The sequence below is a fragment of the Barbus barbus genome (assembly GCF_936440315.1).
Source record: "Barbus barbus genome assembly, chromosome: 36".
NCBI lineage: Eukaryota > Metazoa > Chordata > Actinopteri > Cypriniformes > Cyprinidae > Barbus > Barbus barbus.
The window spans coordinates 26,786,860-26,800,196 of record NC_136714.1 but is presented as its reverse complement, the minus strand read 5'-3'; the positions used below and the strand labels follow the sequence as shown (position 1 = coordinate 26,800,196).

Here is a 13,337-nt window from a genome sequence, read left to right as displayed (position 1 = left end):
AAGATGCAATCAAATCCTTTTGAATAAAATCATAAAAATGTTAAATGCTTTATGAATATTTTTGAGTTTGTGCACTTCTTAAGTGTTTGCAAATTGCTTTTTTGTAGAAACCCTGGTTGTAACCTTTTCCTAATGGAATTTAATCTCAAGTTTTAAATGTGAATAATATATATGATAAATGAATACCTTTGTGATTCATATGGGATGTATTGGGAGAATTTGATTATGGCTTGTGTTTTCCGTCTGCTTGCAGATTTATATCCCAGTCGAAGCACCTCAGGTTCTTGGAATCGTTGAGGAATTTCATACCCTCATTGGAAACCTTTGGAAATATAACAATCGGGTCGTTGACCATATTGCGGAAATCCACAGAACTGGAATGTTTGCGTGTTGTAAATGTTCCATTCCGAGCGTCTCCTCATTCCTGAAGCAGTGTAATGAAGGAAAAAAGCATTTGACCTTTAGTGGCCCATTGCATTCTGGGAGAGCCCTGCAGGGATCAATGAACGTTTGGGTTATTAGCTGCCATTGTTCTGAGGTGAGAAGGAATCTGTCTGTATGGAAATCCAGCGTTGTTTCCAATCCAGTGGTTCAAAGCAGAGATGTTTGACACATGCAAATGAGCAGTAATGCTGCTATGCATAATTGTCAAAATGTCTCAATCCCTGATGGTCATTCTTTGTACCTGTATGTTAAACCGTGACTTGATATGATTTATGACAGGGTATTTAGCATCATGTGTGGTTGTGTTGTGGGTTTCAGAGTGCAGACAGGCATAAACCCTAATGAGGAGAAGTGGGCCAGACGCCTGCCATACGTTTGTCTCCCAGAGGACTTCAGCGACGTCTCAGACTCAAGCCTTAAGGCGGTCTGGAGACAAAACCACATCAAAACACTCGGATGCATCCTCTAGAGCCACCAAGAACCAATTAGAAAAGTGATGCAATTAATTAGTGGCTTTTTATTAGTGGTATTTGTTACTTCACGAAGTGATCAGAGTTATGATTTTTCATATGCTGGTTAATAAAATCACACACACTTTTTATTTATTTAAAGAAATCAATATTTTTTTCAGTAAGGATGCATTAAATCGATCAAAAGTGACATCAAAGACATTTATAATGTGACAAAAGATTTGTATTTCAAATATAAACTGTTCTTTTGAACTTTCTACTTCTCAAAGAATCCTGAAAAATAAACTGCATCACAGTTTCCAGAAAACTATGAAGCAGTGCAACTAGTTTTAACATTGATAATAATCAGAAATGTTTCTTGAGAAGGTTCATGTGACACTGAAGACTGGAGTAATGATGCTAAAATTAGTTTTATTTATTTGATCAAAAATAGAATATACAATTTTTTATTATTATTACTATTTAAATAACTATTTTCTATGTGGATATATTTTAAAATCTAATTCTCGGTAATTCGATTTTTAGAATTCGATTTTTAAATATATTCACATAGAAAATAGTTATTTAAATAGTAATAATAATAAAAAAAACTCTATTTTTGATCAAATAAATGAATATCAAAAATATTAAGAAATCACCAAACTTTTAATGGTAGTGTAATAATCTAGTTTTCTTCCTGTACCTGGTGAAATTACTCTCTTTTATAGGCTTGATGTTGATATACTGAATAATTTATGAAGCTGGCAGCATGCTGTAGTTTTAATCTGTTTTGTAAAATCATCCTGTTGCACTCATATCTGTTCCAATATAATCATATGAAGGGGAAAAACAGATATGTAAGCCCTGTAAGATATGGCTCTATTTTTAGCACCAATGATTTATTCAACAGTTTGTTTGTTTGTTTGTTTTTCTCTTCGGGTTCTCTGCTTTAGGGTCTCTATTAATCTATATTTTGCTAATGAAATGCTCGTCCCGTTGTGCTGGTGAATGTGCCTGATATTCCTGTCGTTAATGAGATCGGATTCTCCTGTTCTCTCTGGATTCCTGAACGTGTTCTATTTGTTCTCCGGGGTTCCGCCGTTGCCATGGCGACGGAATCCCCCACCAAGCTGGCGGAAACCCCTCTGTCCTTCAGCTGAGGCTAATTGAGAGCGAGTCAGCCGTGGTTGTGTGTATCGGCCCTGTGTCGCTCGCTCCGAGCGCCTTTTGTTGGCAAGAACAGCCGGAGAACTCATAGCAGTTCTAAATTTATTTTCTTTACAATTTACCGTCATAATCATAATATCTACCATAATACAATATTAATTGTTGTTGCTATAAATAGCTTTGTACTTGTAAATATTGGTCTACAAAGGGATCTGTTTAACTACATTTCTCAGTGTAACTGCTTGATGCTTTTTAGTACAAAGGCTAATATATTTGTTAAAAGCAGGTTAGTAATGACGAACTCAATGTTACTTTTCACTGGCAATATTTCAGCAATCAAGTTTTGGGTTTCATGGGTGTCTATTGGCTGTGCTGAATCTGAATTAGTGATGCGTGATTCATGAATGAATTACTCTTGGGAGTGGGGGTTAAATAAGTGTTATACGAAATATGTTGCGAGAATAGAGTTGTGCTGTGAAGTATTCAGTAAATAAATTTAATTTAATGAATTGCTGTTGTGTGTCTGGTTGTATTGCTTTTGGGAGCCAGTTTGAATTGCTCTTGTGAGTCGAATTAAGTCGGTATGAATCACTCTTTGGGAGACATGTTGAATCGCTCATGATAGTCAGATTTGAATCGCTTGTAGAATCGCTCTTTGGGAGTCATGCTGAATTGCTCTTTGGAACTTGGATTTGAATTGTTCTTTGAGACTCGATTTAAGTCATTCTTTGGGTGCCGGGTTAAATTGCTCTTTGGGAGTCTTGTTGAATCTCTCTTTGAGAGTCGGTTTGAATCGCTCCTGATAATTGGATTTGAATCGTTCTTTGGGAGTCTTGTTGAATCGCTCTTTGGGATTCGGATAGAATTGCTCTTTGGTAGTACGGTTTAATTCCCCTTTGGGGATTGTGTTGAGTCACTCTTTGGGATATGGATTTAATCGCTCTTTGGGAGTCGGATTGAATTGCTCTTTGGTAGTAGGGTTGAATTGCCCTTTGGGAGTTGTGTTGGAATCTGTAGAGCCAAACGAGTAAGCAAAGCCAACTGAATCATTCTGAATGTTGATGCACTGAATCATTTGAAGTGAATGAAATGCACTCAAGACTACAGAACTAGTTTCCCACAATGCAATGCACTGAACTTGACCTTCCATTTCAAGTGAGGTGAATGAACCAGAAGTAATATTACCATCTCTTTATTATTTCTTTATAGACTCATTATTTGACCAGCCTGCCAAAAGTTGAGAGACAAATGGCATTTAAATGACAAAATAACCATGTTTCTAAGTTAACTAGACACTACTTATTGAATTAAACATAATGAGTTCATGAGACAATGCAGCATACTACTGTTTGAAAGCGTTGCATACTGTTTTATGTGCAATAGCATGCAGTGTGAAGTACATACTGTGCAGTAAGCAGGATGTTAGGATTGTATTCTGTGCCTTTGTGTGTGCAAGTTCAAATATCTCCCCCTCCTAATGTGAAAGTCCTTGTGTCCTCTCCACAGATCCGTGAAGAGCTCTCCGCTCCATCTTCAGCTGCCTGAGACGTGAACCCCAGAAAGACTCTTAATGAATCAGTATTCGCCGCTCGATGCCATGGCGTTCAAGTGAGTAGTTTTGTTTTCTGCATCTATCTGTTGAATACATCCTCTGTCGTCCTGTATGATCTCAGTCCCTATCATCAGGTTAGCAGGGATGCGGGGTTACGTCTTCAGGCGAATGCATGGAAAGCGTTGGCATATAAAAGGGTCTTTTCTCCGAGGGCCCCTCGGAGATGTTTGGCATTCGCTTGGAAGCTGATTTGCATTCCATCTTGGCGGAGTCGAGTATTCTGACGCTGGATGCTTGCTGGCTGCTCTCTTGTTTTTCTCACTTGTTTGGCCCAAATTCCTGTTTTCTTTCTTTATTTCTCTTTTTCTCTCTTTCCTGCTTGACTTTGCCAGTTAGAAGACAATAAGGAATGGAAAAGATGATTGTTTTCAGAAGGTGTTAGTCAGATGAGGCTGTTTTGAAAGAGTTTGACACTCAAATAGAGCCTTTTTGACAATGCACTGTAGTCTATGGGCTGAAATGTTCTCTATGCATTCTCTATTGGTGCATTCAGAAATGTGTCGGAACCACAATTCATAATGCTGTGCAAGTATAAGCTTGGTTTGTTTCTGCGCAAAGGAGTGCAGTGGAATCAAGTAGGGCTGAATTCATGATATCACATGTATATTTTTGCATACAGGAATTTTCAACAGTTTAGTTAAATAGCTACATTTAATTAATAATTATAAAATATAAAAATACTTTTTTTTTTTTTTTTTTTTTTTTAAGAGAGTGTATCTGCATAGAAAATAAAAATATTGAAAAAAAAAAGCTATAAAAAAAAAATCAAAAACTTTCCATACTTTTAGCTATTTGATTTTTATGATTTTGTTTTATTGTGAGTTTTGTTAAATAAAAAATTTAAACTTTTTTTTTTTTTTTTTGGTATTTTCTGTTTTATTTTAATTTTAGTTAAAAGTTAGATTTTAGTTAATTTTGTAATTTTAAGTCGTGTTTTCATATGTTTATATTTTTTATTATTTTTCTTGTATATCAACTAAAAAATAATAAACCATAAAATAACCCATGCTTTCAGGGTTGAACAGTTAGATTTTTATGATTTTTTTTATTGTAATTTTTGTTAAATAATGTTAAATGGCGCAGTGGATAAGACACATGCCGTTGGTGTGAGAGACCCGGGTTCGAATCCACTGTGAGACACCAGTGTGTCCCTGAGCAAGACACTTAACCCCTAGTTGCTCCAGAGGCGTGCGACCTCTGACATATATAGCAATTGTAAGTCGCTTTGGATAAAAGTGTCAGCTAAATGAATAAATGTAAATGTAAATGTAATAATTTTATTATTTTTTGTGCAACTAAAATTTGCTAGAATTTCTTCATTTTCAAACTTTAAACTAAGATGCTGAAACACTGTATCATGAGCTGCTCGTGTGTAAATGAACACTATGCTGTATTTCACTGAAACATGCAGCTCAAGTGCTTCTCAAACATGCTGATTTTAGAGTCTCTCGTAAAAGTGCAGAGTGGCTCTTAATGTCAGACTTTCACAGCTGTTTCCTTTCTGTGGAAAGTGTTGCATCGGCAACCACCCCGGGTACCCTAGCAACCGCATAGCAACATTCTAGGAACCGCCCCAGGTACCCTAGTAACCACCCCAATTACCCTAGCAACACCCTAGCAACCACCCGGTTAGCCTAGCAACCATCATAGCAACACCCTAGCAACAATCCAGAGCACCTTAGCTACCACTTATCAACACCCTAGCAACAACCTAGAATACCCTAGACACCACTCTGAGGTCCTTAGCATCTATCTATCTCTCTATCTCTCTATCTCTCTATCTCTCTATCTCTCTATCTCTCTCTCTCTCTCTCTCTCTCTCTCTCTCTCTCTCTCTCTCTCTCTCTCTCTCTCTCTCTCTCTCTCTCTCTCTCTCTCTCTCTCTCTCTCTCTCTCTCTCTCTCTCTCTCTCTCTCTCGACAAATTTTTTAAATCTATTTATTATTATTAGATATTGGGGTAAATTCCAGTGTTATTTTAGTATTAGTGAGATACTGTTATAATTGTATTTATTAATATTTTGAAAAATATATATATATTTTGATATTTAATTTTTATATTAAAATTTGTAATTTGATTTTAAAATTGTAATTTTGTTGTGTTTTGTCTTTTTAGGTAGTTTTTCATGTTTATAGATTTTTATTCCTATTTTTTATTTTTTTATTATTATCAAAAAGTTAATATATTCATAGAATAGTATTAACAATGATTAATATTACAAATCACAATATAAATTTTATTAATATTAATTATTATTCATATTATTTACCATATTATTAGCATTATTGAGTATCATTAACTAAAATAATATTTAGCAGTATTATTATGATTATATTATTTATTAAACAAATGTAGTATTATTTTAATGACTTCTATATGTTTTAATGACTATTATATATTGTGTAATTACTTCACACTTTACAATGAAAAGAATTGAGGTGTCAAGACTGCTCTAGATGCAGAAGTTTTATCATGCCTTCCTCTGAGATTCTGAAAGCGCCAAACTTGTTGACGAGTTGTTGAAAAAGATCTAAGGTAACCTAGCAACCGGCGCAGGCGTCTGATCGGAGACCCCCGATCCAGCCGTCCTTTGTATTGCCTGCGCTCGTGGGTTTTTCAGCACAATTGTTTGTGTGGAGGAATGATAAATGTGCTGTCAAAAAGAAGTGAAGAAAACACAGAGTACGAGAATGAGAGATGCTCGCTGTCACCGGCTCCGGAACAAAGACGCTCTACACAAAACTACTTGAGATTCGTGTCTGTCTGAATGTGTCTCTGTCTTCCTCCCATTTTCTCTCTCTCTCTCTCTCGTTCTCTCGTTCTCTCTCTCTCTGTCTTGTTTCTGAGTTAATATTGACAGGGATTTTTCAGAAGACAGTAATTTTCTTCTACTCGTACTAGTTTAGACAGTTCAGTTATTGAATGTGAGTTGTAAAACAAGGAGGATTGTCGGGTTAGTTTGTTTTGTTCTAAACCTGTGTGACTAATTTGTTCAGTCAAGCACATTTCCAGCACAAGTTGAACTTCTCCAAATACAGATGTGATGTAGTGTAGTGAGCATGGGCTGTCAAGATCCTAAAGGACAGGAAACCATAATAAGTGTACAATAAACGCTCCATGTCTTCTAAGGTGTGAGAAACAACAAAAATATGTTGGAGATTCTGCTTTTGTGTACCAAGAAAGAAGATAAATCATGCATGTCTATAATTTATACAAAATAAACCCAGATACTAGTCAGCACACACTTTGTCTGCCTGGATTTGACAAGACTGTTAAATTCAGAAAATAATTTATATGTAATTAAACATTTTGTATTTCAAAAAGGTGATTTTAGAGTTGTTTTGTTTTTTGTAAATATATTCTCTTAAAGACAGTAAGAGTTATTAAATGGTATCAAATTTCTAAAATGATTAGAAATGTGATGAATGCATATTTCACAAATTAATAAAAATGTAGTTCAGAAAAATGTAATATTTGAAAATGAATAAACATTAAATTGCAATGTGTAGTCTCAAAAAGATTGAACTTTGAATTTAAAAAAAATATATATAAATAATTAAATTGTATATTAAATTAATAAAATTTTGATTGATAAATATTAAATTACAATTAATTTAATAAAAATTAAATTGCATGGTGCTATTTAATATATATAAAAAAAATCTATATTTAATTAATAAAATTAAAATTTAATTGAATAAAATTTAATTACATTATGCTATCTCAAAAAATTATAATATTATTTAAAAAAATGAATCGATATTTGAATGCAAAATTAAAGGAACAGCAAGTGTCACCAAAAAAAAAACTAAACTGTATTTTGCATCTCAAAATCATTTTTATTTTGAAAATCTAAGTAAAGATAAATATCAAAATAAAATTTAAATAAATATAAATAATATAAAAAAATCTAAAATCTATATAAAAATATTGTGTAATGGTCATATTTGAACAGAAGAGCAGTAATAGGGTTGACACTTTAAGAGGTGATTTAGTCATTACAAGCCTTTGTGCTCAAGGTCTTGACACTTCAGTGTTTACTAGAAAGGGAAGAGAATTATCTGCTGATATTTCTACAAATACTAGTTGTTTACTATACAAAATCATGATAAAAGGTCAAGGGTTGATGAGTTCAGATGGCCCTCTTCTCTTATTAAACACACACTGCTGTTTGAGCGTGTTGTTTTGTGATGGATCATATGGTTTTTATGTGTGTTGTGAGGAAGTGGATGAGGGTTTGGTTGTGTTTGTCTGTAAATCCAGATTTGGCTTCTTGTTCGCAGTAAACATAAATCCCATCACTATGCAAAAAGTTGTTTTGGGAGCTTAGATTTAGACTTTCTCATCAGTGTCCATCAAAGATCATAAAATAATCCAGATCTGCATTCAAAAGAGAGTTATTAAAGGATTTATTGGATGGTTCTGATCAGCACATGAACAGTCGAGATCATGTGACCCTGATTTGGGCGTAGGTCAAAGGTCAAGCTCTTCTGACCCATCAGCTCCAGTCTACCGTAACATCTCTGATTCAGTGCAAACAAACGGCAAGCAGCTGCGACGTGAGACTGAATCATTTACAGATATGAATTGTTGCCTGAATTCTTCAGGAAATCTGGAGTTGCTCGAGAGGAAGATAATAAATGTCATTTGTTGCTTTATTGAATCACTTCTTCCTCTGTGGAACAACAAAAGGAGGTTTTAGACAGATCGTTCATGCTGCTTTTATCTGTGTAATGGAGATAAATGGGGACTTTGGCTGACGTTTAGCTTTAAAAAAGACCAAAAAGAGTAGTTTACATGACTTGTCTTCAGTGTCACATGATTACTTTGTATGAGAAGCGGAGTTAAATTTAAGTTGCTCACTGAAAATCTGTGCCATCCACTAGGACTGCATGATTTCTTGAAATAGCAATTTAAAATAAAATAAAAATAATACACTTTCTTGTTTGGGGTTGCACAATTTAGCCAAAAACTTATGATTATATACAATATGTTATTATGTCCAAAATAATTGTATTTGTATAGTACAATAAAATGCAGCTCGAAGTGTTTCACAGGGTGGCATATGAAAAATAGTAAAATAATAATAATAATAAATTATATATAAAATAATCTTAAGATTATTCATATTGTGATAATTCACTGTAAAATATAGAATATTTAATAATATAATTATAATTATAAAAAATCATTATAAATAAAATGCTGCTCAAAAGTGTGGGGTGGCATATGAAAAATATAGAAAGCGAGTACTAAGAAAGTAAAAAATAAAAAACATAGTTAAAATTAATTATAATAATGATATTTAAAACATTAATTGAAATAATAATAATAATAGCATAAAAATATTAAACTAAAGAAGTGTATTGTAATTTCACTGTAAAATATAGACTATTCATAAGACAAAAATATAATCATTATGATAAATGTATTACAATACTAATAGTCAATGTCTTCATTTTTAAATGCTGAAACAAAGTTTTTATTCTGGTGGGAAATACTTATGTATTTATTTTTTGGCCGAAAATGAAATAAACCCCAAGCCATTTGGTAATATTTTGATTAATCGTGCAGCTCTACCCTCAACTACAGCCCTCAAATCTGGTTCATGTCATGAAAACAGGTATAATGACCAGGTTTGATGTCAATAGACACGACATGTTTGAGTTTTTTTAATGAAATCATGTGCAAACTTTGAGATTTATGCTGGAAGGGAAGATTTTCAGCAGAAATATTAATTTAAAATAGAAGGAAGTCTTCAAATGAGGGTGAGCAAACTCTTCAGACTTTTCTCATGGACGAGGAAACTCAAGTTGATTATTAACTCATCTCTGTCTGCTCTTTGCGTGAGATATTGAAATATAACAATATCATGCTCTTGTTTTGTAGTGCCACAGTTGTCTTCTCATCAATCACACGCGTTTGTTCTCCGATCTGCTCGCTAACAATCGAATAGTCGTGGCAGTGTTGAATAATAGCAGTCCCCCATTATGAAGAGGGCAACCCGTGACATCTTCACTTCCTCCGGCTCTGTTTGAGCGTGACTGACGGCTCTATCGCCGGATGTTGTGTGTGACGCGGCGTGCGGCCGTTTCCTCTCGCTGTAAAGAGACGTGACCTTTGACTCATAGCTCATCAATTTTAGGCTGCTGTCAGTGATCTGACAGGAGATCCCGACACCTGCCACAGCGGGACGAGAAACACCAGCGGAAGGACGCTCTGAATGTCATTTAAAGTTAGCTTTTAATGGATATTTTTATTCTTTTGTATATTGTTATAATGTAGAATTGTTACTATTATAATAATTATAATTTAGAAAGGTTATTATTATAAATTATTTTATTATTATTTGAGTAATTTATTTTTTAGTTTCTTAATTTTATTCCTTTTTTTTCTTAATTTCTTTAAAAAAATTATTTGTTTTATTTATAATGTTTCTATTTTGCCGTTGTTTTGTCTCAAGATGGACACCAGTAATGGTTTTTTTTCTAATGCACGTTTATAAAAAATACTTAAATGTTCTAATTGAACTATGGCTAACCCTGGCTTAGTTTAACCCCTGTTTGTGAAACCAGGCCTAAGTGTTATATAATTTTTTTTTCTTCATTAAAAAATAGTTTCTTTATATATTTCATATTTATTTTCTATATTTATTTATATTGTTTATTGCTATTTTTCAGTCTTTTTTTATGTGCCTACCTGTGAATTACTTTTATTTTATGTACAAAAGGAGCTATACTATTTATTTATTTATTTATTTATTTACTTATTTTAATGAATTCTAAATGTATTTATTCAAAAATATTATTTTTTTACCTTATTTTCTATGACTTTTCTTGCTAATTCCTATTTTTCTCTTTTAAATGCTTTTCTGGAATAATAATAATAATTATTATTATTATTATTAATTATAATAATCATAATTATAGCCATTATTGTTGTTGTTGCCGCATATTAATATAACTGAATTGAAATAATGATAAACAGCAGTATTTAAATGAAGATTCGTTTGTTACAAAAAATGTAAAATATACTTTTGAGAAGCCTTTGAAGTGAATTGATTATTTGAAAAATTTGTGAAAAAAAAAATAAAATAAAAACAAATTTGCTAAAAACTAAATTAGTCAGCCCTACATGCCACATACTAGGAGAGTGTTCTCGATGACTTCATTGTGATTATATATAAACTGTGATGTAAATTGTGTTTCTCTAAACTGGAAGAAGTAGCTTTTTAGTAGCTCTGATGCTCAGCTAATGAGGTCTGAGTTCATTACACCTAAATATCATCACTCATATCTAAACCACAAGTTTCTCCGGTTGTTGTGTTCCTACTGATCCATCTGAGGTTAATGCTGATATATGTGACTCTTCTCAGACCAGATAAACAGACGTTTGTGAGGATGCATCACTCAAACGAAGTGCTGAATCTAATTTAGACTGACATCAGGAAGAAATTAGCATGCAGCATAATGGGTAATTGGGACGGGCTCTGTGTGTTTGTGTGCGCTGGCGTTACGTCCGCATGACTTGCTATGATTGTCTCTGGCTGGTTTATTCACCCCTCGACTAAGTCCCGTTAACAGACGCTTGAGCGCTTTCTCTCTGACCTACATTAAAGTGTATTGCTGATTGTTTCTTCTGCAAAGGTTAATGATCTCGGTGATATTAACTAGAACCAGAACTAATCTAGAACACAGTAGCTACTTGTTGGTTTTCAGCTTGTGTTAGTTTGATTTTGAAGCATGTAGTAGTTTGTTAAAGGCTTGTCTGTCTCTGTGGTGGTTTTATCTGGTGATTAAAAGCACATGGAGGGGGAAACTGACCACACATCAGAAATAAATGGACAATTCAATTTATTCCCAATAAAGATTGACCGATAATCGGTTTTACTGATATTACAATTGTTTGTAGGGCTGCAAAATGTGGTGAAAATGTTTAGTGATTTATATATCGATGATGATGATGATGATAATAATAATAATAGGTATACATTTATTATTAATAGTAGTAGTAGTAATAATAACAATCGTAATTTATACTAATAATAATATATTCTTATAATAACATACTTTTATTTGTATAGCACCTTTTATGCATAAAATGCAACTCAAAGTGCTTCATAGGGTGCCATATAGAAATAAGAAATAATTAATAAGAAATAAGAAAATTTAAAGAACTGAAGTGAAAAAATATGAATTATTAATTTTGTATTATATTTTACATTTTTTATTATTTTATTTATTTATTTTCAAATGATTTCAAATTTCTTAAATATTAATTAAAATAAAATTATCGGCCACCCTGCTTTCCAAGATATCAACATCGGCTGTCAAAAAACCCATATCGGTCGACCACCAAGGCAAGGCTAGGCAAGTTTATTTATATAACACATTTCATACACAATGGTAATTGAAAGTGCTTTACATAAAATGAAGTAAAACAATAAAACTTTTAAAATGATTTAGAAATTGGTTTAAAATTAATTTAAAACAGTTAAAAATAGAAAATTATTATACATAAAATACAGTGCAGTCAGTTCGGACAGTTATCAGACATATATAAATAATCGGTATCTGTAAAAAAAAAGATAGTATCGGTCAATCTCTAATTCTCTACCGCTTATGCTTTAATGGCTCTTTTATATTGTAAGTGTTTTACAGTCAGAAACAGTCCAGAAATTGCATGCCTCATTGACTGGATGATAAGTATTTGCAGTGCTGAAGGAAATTGCTGCAGGTTATCAAATCTAAATTTAAATTAATGTGTAAAGCTGCTGAACCCATCTTCCTGTGACTTTAAGTGAACGGAAGTGAATCATGACCTGTATCTGTGGATGGTATCATGACATTTGCTTTCACACCCATGCTGTTAAAAAAAAATGCTACAGTACTATGGTACTGTTTTTTTTTTTAAACTGTAATTTTGTAATGGATTTGTTTTACTGCTATAAACATGTCAAGCTATTGAAGAGCATACAGCATCTTATGTCTGATCTTGCATCTATCCACATCTATTCTCACATCTCTATGATTGCTTTGCTTCAAATTTGACACATTGTTTCCTCTGTTGATTGTGTGAACAGAGACAGATTCACTGCAGTTCAGTCCAAACCGAGACACGCTTTAATGTCCGCTTGAGTGTTTTATAACGGTTAAGATGTTAAGTCTTTTTACAAGATGTAATATTGGTCTTGGGTGTCCCCAGAATGTGTCTATGAAGTTTCAGCCCAAAATACCCCAAAGATATTGGGGTGTGTCTAAAAAAAAGAGCTGTTTTGGAGTGTATCACTTTGAATGCAAATGAGCTGCATATTCCCGCCCCGTCTCCAGAAGAGGGTGTTGCGTATATGTCTCTCTGCATTGCATATCTACAGCAATAAACAGCCGGCAGAAGCAACATAACTGAGAGCGGGAGAACCGATGTTTAGCCGTAGATATGGGGAGCCAAATGCACTGAAAGTGGGACGTAACAGCGCGATGTTACAGAGTTCGCGCCACGCTGACCTGTCATCTAATCTATGTATGATAAATGTGACATTTTGCTTTTTTTGATTCATTTTTGTTGTGCTTTTTGTTTTTGTTTCAGTTGACAATCTGGACAGTGTTATATTGTTTCTTAAGTAGATAAAGATGGATAACTGCTTAATGGTTTGGAAATACAGTTTA

General features: G+C 33.4%; 1 protein-coding gene across 3 annotated transcripts in view; it reads left to right on the top strand.

Annotated features, from left to right (window-relative positions):
• Window positions 1-13,337, top strand: part of LOC306855540 (semaphorin-4D-like) — a 61,724-nt gene that overhangs the window by 14,566 nt on the left and 33,821 nt on the right. For 2 of the 3 annotated variants that reach the window (XM_079394299.1, XM_079394298.1), the window contains exon 2: window positions 3,567-3,668. The gene's annotated coding sequence lies outside the window, so the exon portion shown is untranslated. Of the gene's footprint in view, window positions 1-3,566; window positions 3,669-13,337 lie in introns of those variants that run through there. The other variant, XM_079394300.1, reaches the window with a different exon arrangement.